Genomic DNA, 9,037 nt, shown 5'->3' on the forward strand with positions numbered 1-9,037 from the left:
TAAAGAACAATACTCCAAGCTGGAAAACTAAAATGAAAGTGAAGACAAATGTCCTGATTCCCAGAATGGAGGCAAAACATTGACAAATGCGCATTCTCGTTTGGCAGGACTCAACCCAAGACCTTATGGGCCAAAGCTGTGAGGTTCTGCCACATCAGCTAAAAGCCAGCTGCTTCTTAAACAGAAGTGTAGAGCAGCCTCCTCTGACCTAAGTGGCCTCAGTGTCTCTGGGTTACATACTTCTCCCAGCTAAGGAAGTGCCTTCCAATTTTCAGAGACTTCCCACCTGCTTATCTTGAATAGAGGTTCCACTTGCTGTCAGCAGACAAGATTGCCCCCAGGGCACTGGGTGCTAATGCCAGGACTCTCTACTGCATCAGCTAAAAGCCATGTGGTTCTTAGTTGAGGCTGTAGAGTGGCCTTCTCTCTCCTTCTCCCTGTTCTCTGCCCCTCTGGGGCTATGTACAGCGATCTGTTGAAAGAAGTTACTGTCAGAAGCACAGCAGACAGGGCTGCCTGGGGACCCAGCAGCCATATATGTAAACAGAGGGCCTCCTGGAGCATCCACATGACTTTTTTTGTGGACAGATTCTGTGGAGAAAAGCATTCTGCCTCGGGGGGAGAGGCAGAAGGTTGCTGACAAGAGTGCTGAGTTGCGTCGCTAGTATGTCGACAGAACGCATTTTTAGTGTGGATGCTCTGTGGGTTTTGTCATCAAAATGCCCATTTTGTCATCAAAACCCTATAGTGTAGGTGTAGTTTCGGTGACACAGGAAGCCTGGAAACAGGTTTGAAAAGGAAGTCCATGCTTGTGTGCCCCTGTCAGACTTCTGTAACACAAAGACAAATATCCAGACACACACCCTGGGTGCATCTACACTAGCCGGCTACTTCGAAGGATCCAGCACAACGTCGAAGTAGCACCTGTCACTTCTACACACGCCATGTGCTATTTCGATGTTGAAATCGACGTTAGGTGGCGAGAAGTCGAAATCGCTATTCCCATCCGAAGATTCCCATTCCGAAGATGGGAATAGCGCCCTAGTTCAATGTTGAACGTCGAAGTAGGGTGCATGTAGATGATCCGCGTCCCTCCACTTCAAAATAGCTGGGTCCTCCATGGCGGCCATCAGCTGAGGGGTTGAGATGCTCTGTCCAGCCCCTGCGGGGCTTTATGGTCCCTGCGCGCAGCAGCCTTTAAAGCACCATGGACCCGGATTTCCTGTGGCAAGAAGCTGAGAGCGTGCAGGCAGCAGCACATGCATATGCTAGCTCTGCACGCCCTCTACAGACCCTAACCCCTCTTACCAGCGCCATGGCATCAAGACAGCCCCCCCAAGCACCCCCAGGGCTCCCCTCCTGAGCGGACCCAGGCACCCCCGGCAGCCAAGTGGGGGACCAAAAAGAGGCAGGGCCCCTCCTGGTCAGAGGCCAAGCTCTGAGACCTGCTGGGGCTCTGGGGTGAGGAGGAGGTGCTCCACGTGATGGGGAGCAAGCGGCGGAATGCAGAAGCATTTGCCCGACTGGCGGAGGGCCTGGCCGCCCAGAGTCACCATGACTGCACTCCAGATCACGTCTGCAGTAAAGTGAAGGAGTTGCGGCAGGGGTATGCCCTGGCCTGGGACTCGGCCAGCCGGTCTGGAGCCACCGCCACTGCTTGCCCCTATTTCAGGGAGCTCAAGGCCATCCTGGGCCCCCAGGACACTTCCTCCCCGCCTGGCCACCCTTGACACCATGGCCCACAAGCCCCAGCAGGCCTCAGAGCTGGAATCTGGCCCGGAGACCAGCCCCACACCCCGGGGCCCACCCGAGGAGCCTCCCCTTGGGACGGCAGAGGAGGGGTCCAGCAGCGAGGAGGGGGGCTTCTCAGAGACCTCCCCTCCCAGAGCACCAGCTGGGTGTCCACCCACCAGGCTTCCCCGACCGTGGCAATGGACAGTCAGGTATGTACCCCACAGGGCACACACCCACGGGCCATGGGGTGGAGGCACCAGACATGACCGGGAGCCTCACACACCCCCAGCGGACCCCAACCTGCAAACATCCAGCCACAGCACGGTCCCAGGATGGCGGCATGGCCATCAGTGCCCGTCAGCACCCGCACCCATGGACAGCACTGTGCCTTAACCCTGGGGGCGGGGGAACAATGCAATGGGGACAGCCAACAGGGACATCACATTCACCAGTGGGGATGGAGACCCAGCACCCAAGGAGGGGGGCAGAGGGAATGGGTCGAGGGCCAGGGCACTGTACTAACAGCCTTCCGCTCCCTCTCTCCCTCTCTGCTGCTGCACCATCCGATGCCCCCGGCAGCCAGGCACCCCCTGTCGTCCCCAACAGTCTGCTGGAGGTTAGCCACTGCCAGTGCCTGGAGACACCCCCAAGGCCAGCGGGATGGTCCTGCCACTGCCGGACCCTGGGGATGGCCCCTGTGGACCCCCAGCTCCTGGCAGCTGTCCGGCGGCAGACAGAGGGGAGGAGGAGAGACTCCACTTCGACAGGGAGAAGTCCACCTGGTGGTAGGTGGTGTGGGAGGATTTCATGGGGGTCTTCTAGGACATAGCCAGGTCGATCCGGGAGGCTGTCGCCCAGCTCCTGCCCCCTGCTGCCCCTGCAGGCCGCCCTCCCCACCACTCCACCCAATGCCCCCTCGGTGCACCGCCTACCGCCCCACCTTCTGGCCCACCCGCCGCGCCGCCTGCCACCCCACCTGCCTCGCTGCCTGCTGCCCCACCTGCTGTGCCGCCTGCAACTTCCCCAGGACCAGAGCCCACTGGGGCTGAAGACCAGCCAGTGGAGGCATCCCGGCCGTAATTGCCGGTCCTCCCAGCCCCCAGCCAGCCATGCTGGTCGTGCTTCTCTACCCCCACCCCAGACTGATGGGCCAATGGCTGAGCTGTCCGCTGGGCCCCCATGTTTATAGTTGGCCCCCATGTATATAGTTGTTCCCCTTTGTATATTGGTTGCAGTTTCTGTTGTGCACAAAACAAAGTCAGCAGTTTAAAAAAAAAAAAAAAAGGTTTTATTTTCCAAATAACTAGAGGTGTGTGCTTGTTGGGGTGGTGGTGTGTGGGTGTTGGGGGCGGTGTGCGGGCATTGTAGGCTGTGTGTGGGAGGTCCTCTGGGGAAGGCCAGGGAGGTGGTCAGGGGTCTCCCTGATCGAAGTAGGCCCGCAGGGCCTCACAGACCCATACCCCCTCAGGGTGGGTCTGGCGGTTGGGTGCAGTGGCTGGACCGCTCACCCCTAGACGAAAGCCTCCTCCGTGCTCTCAACAACGTTGTGGAGCGTGCAGCACGCACCCACAACCTGGGGGATGTTCTGGAGGCTGACGTCCAGGCAGGCAAGGAGGCACTGCCAGCGGCCCTTCAGACAGCTGAAGGTCCTCTCCACCACCTGGCAGGCGTGGTTCAGGTGGGTGTTGAACCACTCCTGGATGGTGTTGAAGCGGCCGATGTATGGGCGCATAAGCCAGGGCTGGAGGGGGTAGGCCACATCCGCCACAAGGCAGAGGGGCACAGTGGTGTGTGCAGCCGGGCCAGCCCATGTACATGTCCTGGAAGCGGCTCCAACTGTCCACCATGGTCTGGAGGACCACGGAGTGGTAGCCCCCGTGGTTTATGTATCTTCCCCCGCTGTGGTCGGGGGCGCAGATGGGGATGTGGGTCCCGTCCAGGGGCCCGAAGCAGTTCGGGAACCCCATGGAGGCAAATCCGGCAACGGCTGTGTCCAGGTCCCCGACTCGGATGACCCTCTGGAGCAGCATGGCATTGAGCACATGGACCACCTGTGGGGAGGGAACACAGGTGCCCATGAGGGTGTTCAGGGTCCCCAGGGCCCTTCACCCAGGCCCCCCCCCGGGCCCCCCCCCGGATACTCCCCCCTCCCAGCCCCTCACTTCCCAGCTCCCCTCCTTCCCCAGCCCCACGCACAGCCCCCCCCGCAATGTGTATGTACCTGGGCCTCCTTACCTCCATGACGACAGCCCCGACTGTGGCCTTTCCCACTCCAAAGTGGTGTCCCACGGAGCGATAGCTGTCTGGAGTGGCCAGCTTCCAGACGGCTATTGCGACCCTCCTCTCGACGGGGAGGGCACACCGCATCCGGGTGTCCTGGTGCCTCAGTGCAGGGGTGAGCCACTGGTAGAGCTCAAGGAAGGTCTGCCAGCGCATGCGGAAGTTCCGCAGCCACATGTTGTCATCCCACTCCCACATGACGAGCTGCTTCCACCACTCGGAGCTGCTGGGGTAGCTCCAGAGGTGGGGGAGGAAAAGGGGAGCCTGGTGGTTGGGGCGTCCCCGTCTGAGCCTGGGGAGGACTCCTCTGGCAGGAACCACTGGGCAGCCTCCCGGGCAGCACCTAGCAGGGCGCTTGCCCCCTGGATGACTACCTGGAGGGCCTCCTCTTCCTGCTGCTGCTGCTGCTGCGGGTCCACAGCTGCTGTGACTTGGTCTGAGAGAGTGTGGAGACTACCCTGAGGACCTTGTGCTGTGCAGGTCGGGTGTGTCTGGGAGGGGCCCTTTAAAGGAGCAGCTTGCTGTTGACCTGGAAGGGCTAGTCCAGCCTGTGACCCGGTCCGCGGGCTTTCCTGGCCCCTTATTTTGATGGGGAGCACTTGTGTGTGTGGACCAGATAGAAAGAAGGGCTTTCGAAAACTGGGAGGGTCCTTTCGGAAGGTCCCATCTCCATGGGTGGTGTGCGATTCAAAAAGCCACACTTTCAAATCGCCGCGGCTGTCATTATGCTAATGAGGTGCTGTATATTCATTGCAGTTCCTCATTAGCATCTTTCGAACAGGCTCATTAACATGCCCCTTTCAAAAGAAAGGGGCATGTGTAGACCCAGCCACAAGGATCCTATTTGTCAACGAACATTTACATTTAAGTCTTGATCTATGAGGAAGTGACAGCCCTCAGCTCCCATGGGTTTCAGGAGTGAGTTCAGGAGATGCCGTATATACAAGAGCCCAATTCTTCTACCAGTAATAGTCTTGATCCCACGCAGTTACTTTGACATTTAATTTTCATTACACCGATCCTCCTGCAGTTGAAGGCACTACAGCTGTGCATAAAGTTAAATACGTTTGTAACTCTCTAGGATCAGAGCATTTAATGAGAGAGGGATCAGGCCCTAAATCAGCTCAGGAATAGTAGATGGTTCAAATCTGTACTAAATCAATCCACAGACAATTTAGGAGTATTGAAAGGTCATAATCCCAGAGAAAATACCAGATTGTGTATTTAGAGTCCGTTCTAATCCAAGTGATTTTACCAGTGCAGGAAAATATTCTTATTCATAAACTCCATTGATAATATAACTACAGTTCTGAAAAAATAAGTGAGAATTCAGATGTAACTCCATTTTGAAGCAAATTTGACATAAAATTCTGTAATTGTAGCATGAGCAAAAATGTCTCGAATGCCAAGACCTAACCCCAGTTCCGACATTATGTGCTGGACTCATTTGTGGTGTGATCAACATTCACTTCAATGGCATTACACCAGAGACAAACATGGTCCTATGGGTCAAATCCTCAACTGATGTAAAATAGCATAGATGCATTGAACTGCATGAATTTGCACCAGGAAAGGACCTGTAATTAAGTTTATGCAATCTTTGTTTTCTAGCATGAGTACTCTTTTATCAGCTTCATTATTAGTTAAGTAGACACTGTGTTGCTCTGCATTTGTCAGATCAGTCTCCAGAATAGATTTTCACAGTGTTTCCTCTGAGTGTTAATTAGCCTGTAAACCTACAGAAACATTAGAAAGCCAAAGGAGTTAGACATATTCTGACTGGGAGAAAATTGCAGGTCTTCATTTACATAAAGGGTGACTTTTACAGTACAGAGATGCAGAATTACTATCCAGGATTTTGGATCCATATTCTGATCTTAATTTGGTTGTGTCACACCAGAGGGATGCTGAAAAATCAATTTATTTTGTATATAAGTTCTGATCTAACAATTATAGAAGTGTGGGTTGGGAGGGCGGGAGGTGAGGTTGTCTTTCCATGGACCTGGTCTGTACACCAGGGATAACTGAGGGGAGAATCTCACTGGTGGTTCCCACTTCTGATGGGGTTTAAACTTCAAATGGTAAAATTAGAGATAAAAGATTTCTTCTTTCCTTTCCCCTTTTTCCTGTATTCACTGTGTAGTCTTTCAAAGCATCTCAGCTATGTCTACACTAGAGAGTTTTGTTGACAAAACCAGGGCTTTACACACAGAGGATTTGTCTACACTAGCCCCCACCTTTTGAAAGGGGGATATTAATTAGACACTTCAGGATCTGCTAATGAGGCACTTCCATGAATATGCAGCACCACATTAGCATAATGATGGCTTCAGCAATTTGAAAGTGCCCCTTTGAATCACGCACAGCCTGTGTAGATGGAAGCCTTTCGAAAGGAGGCCCCCCAGTCTTCAAAAGCCCCTTATTCCTAAAACCAAATAGGCATTAGGGGCTTTCAAAGACTGGGTGTCCTTTTGAAAGGCCCACATCTACACAGGTGGCTTGCAATTCGAAAGAGGCACTTTTGAATCACTGCAACCGCTGTTATGCTAATGATACACTGCATATTCATGGAAACACCTTATTAGCATAAACCAAAGTGTCTCATTAGCATCCACTCTCTGTCAACAAAGCGGATCAACAGAGTGATCCACTTTTGTGTGTTGACGTTATATGTTGACATAAGTTTTGTTGGAAGATTTCTTCCAACGGCTACCTCTATCAGCAGATGCTTCTAGCGTAGACGGGATCAGGGATGTGAGGGGGCGGGAGGATGGGGGAGCTCCATCCCCAGATGCCATGCTGTCCTTTCCCCGCACACCCCTACCGCTGGTGGTCAGCCTCCTGGGGGAGCCACAGAGAGCTCCTGGGGATGGGAGCGGGTCAGGAAACATCCAGGGCCAAGGGCTTACCACCCCCAGTTCCTCACCCATGTGTCCTTCCTCCTCCCCTTGCAGGTCGTGAGGCCCATTAACTCACTCCTGCTGCAGATGCTCATCCGTCTGGCCAATGTGGACATGGTTGTGGCTGGATTCAATGCCCTGGGATTCACCAACTGTTTTTGGGCCATCAACAGGACCCACATCCCCATCCACACCCCGGACCACAGCGTGGCATGATTCATCAACAGGAAGGGTTAACACTCCAGCGTTCTGCAGGCCCTGATCAGCCACTAGGGACACTTCAGAGATGTGTACGTCGGGTGGGAATGCTGGGCACATGACACGAGGGTGTTCTGCAACTCTGGCCTTTTCTGGAGGATGGAGGTGGGCACCTTCATCTCCTGCTGGGAGCTTGTGGTCGGGGTCCTGGACAGGCTACTCTGCATTGTGGGGGATGCTGACTGCCGCCTTCTGCCCTGGTTCGTGAGGCCCTCCACTAGACACCTGGACACCTCCCAGGAACCGTTTAATGCCCACCTCAACTGGGCATGGAACGAGGTGGAGTGTGCCTGACGTGCCTGGATGTGGGGGACCAGAATATCTCCCAAGTTGTGGGGGAATGCTGCACCCTCCACAACCTTGTGGAGGGGACAGGTGAGGCCTTGTTCCTGGCATGGGGGACAGACAGTGGCCTGACTATGAACAGCCAAGCATGGCCCCCATCTGCCAGGCCCATCAGGCTGGGCCATGGATCCAAGAGGCCCTGAGGGAGAGATTCTCCCAAGGACCCCAATAGCCCTCCCCAACACACCCCCAGTAGGAGACTCAGACCCACGACCCCATCCCATCCCCACCACAGCCCCTCCCTTCACCTACTCACCCTTTTCCAACCGTCCTCCATAATGACAGACATGGGGCTGGTGTGAAAATCAAACCTTTACTAGTCAAAATGGAAAAATTGTGCAAAATAACTTTTCCTAATGAAAACTATTCACACGTTGGAGGTTTGAACATATATACATGGGGTGAGGTGGCTTGGGACAGGAAGTGGGGGCGTCTGAACTTGAAGGGGAGGCTTGGACAGAGGGTAGTGGGCCTCAGCCCAGGGAAGGGGTGGAGGGCTGCAACCCATTGGGGCAGCAGGATCCCAAGCAGCATCAGACACAGGATCCCCCTCCCATCATGGGTTTGGGGTTCCCGTCAAAGCAGTGTTGGGGCTGTGAGCATGGGTGAGGTATGGGGAAGAAGGGATTGCTGTGGGAACAGGCCCAGCAAGGGAAGCCTGAGGGACAGGGAGGGCAGCTGCAGACAGAAACCACTGGGAAAGCTCCAGGACAGCTGAGGGGGAAGTCTGGCGGGGCAAGGCAGCGGAAGTGGAAGCAGTGGTGGGGAGAACAGGGGGAACCATGGTGGGGGCAGGTGGACCAGAAGCAGTGGGGATGGTGGCTGGACCAGCTGGTCCTGCCAGACAGAGATGACAGTGTCCAGGTGTAACCCACACACCTATGTGTGTTGCGTGTTGAATAGTAACAAAGGGGAAGACGTGCTAGTCTATACACTATCAAAACAAAAAGCAGTCAAGTAGCACTTTAAAGACTAGCAAAATAGTTTATTAGGTGAGCTTTCATGGGACAGAATATTAAATATTGAGTCTGTTCTGGTCTGGCTATGGTCTGAAGAAGTGGGTCTGTCCCATGAAAGCTCACCTAATAAACTATTTTGCTAGTCTTTAAAGTGCTACTTGACTGCTTTTGGTTTTAACCTACGTGTGGTTAACTGTCCCACGTAGAACTACTGAGACCACTTCACAGAGAAAGAATAAATGTCCTTTATAGCCTAAGTTGAGTGCCAGCTAGCCTTTAGCTCAAACTGTAAAGGAGCTTGCATGAAGCTCCAGAGGTCCCAGGTGTGAGTCAACCTGTGGAGAGTTACATAGGCAGGATACCAGATGGTCCTCTGCCCATGCCTGCTACTCCCAGTCCTGTACCCACTGTGCCCCATCAGCCTGCAGCGGATGCTCCATGATGTTACTGACCTGCCTAATACCCCACTGGTCCTCCTTACCCTGGTGATGAGCCCTCCCGCCATGGGCCGATCCCCACCACTCTGGTGTGCTGATGCATCCTGGCACTGGTGGTCTCCGC

This window comes from Carettochelys insculpta, chromosome 3, assembly GCF_033958435.1.
Source record: "Carettochelys insculpta isolate YL-2023 chromosome 3, ASM3395843v1, whole genome shotgun sequence".
Classification (NCBI taxonomy): Eukaryota; Metazoa; Chordata; order Testudines; family Carettochelyidae; genus Carettochelys; species Carettochelys insculpta.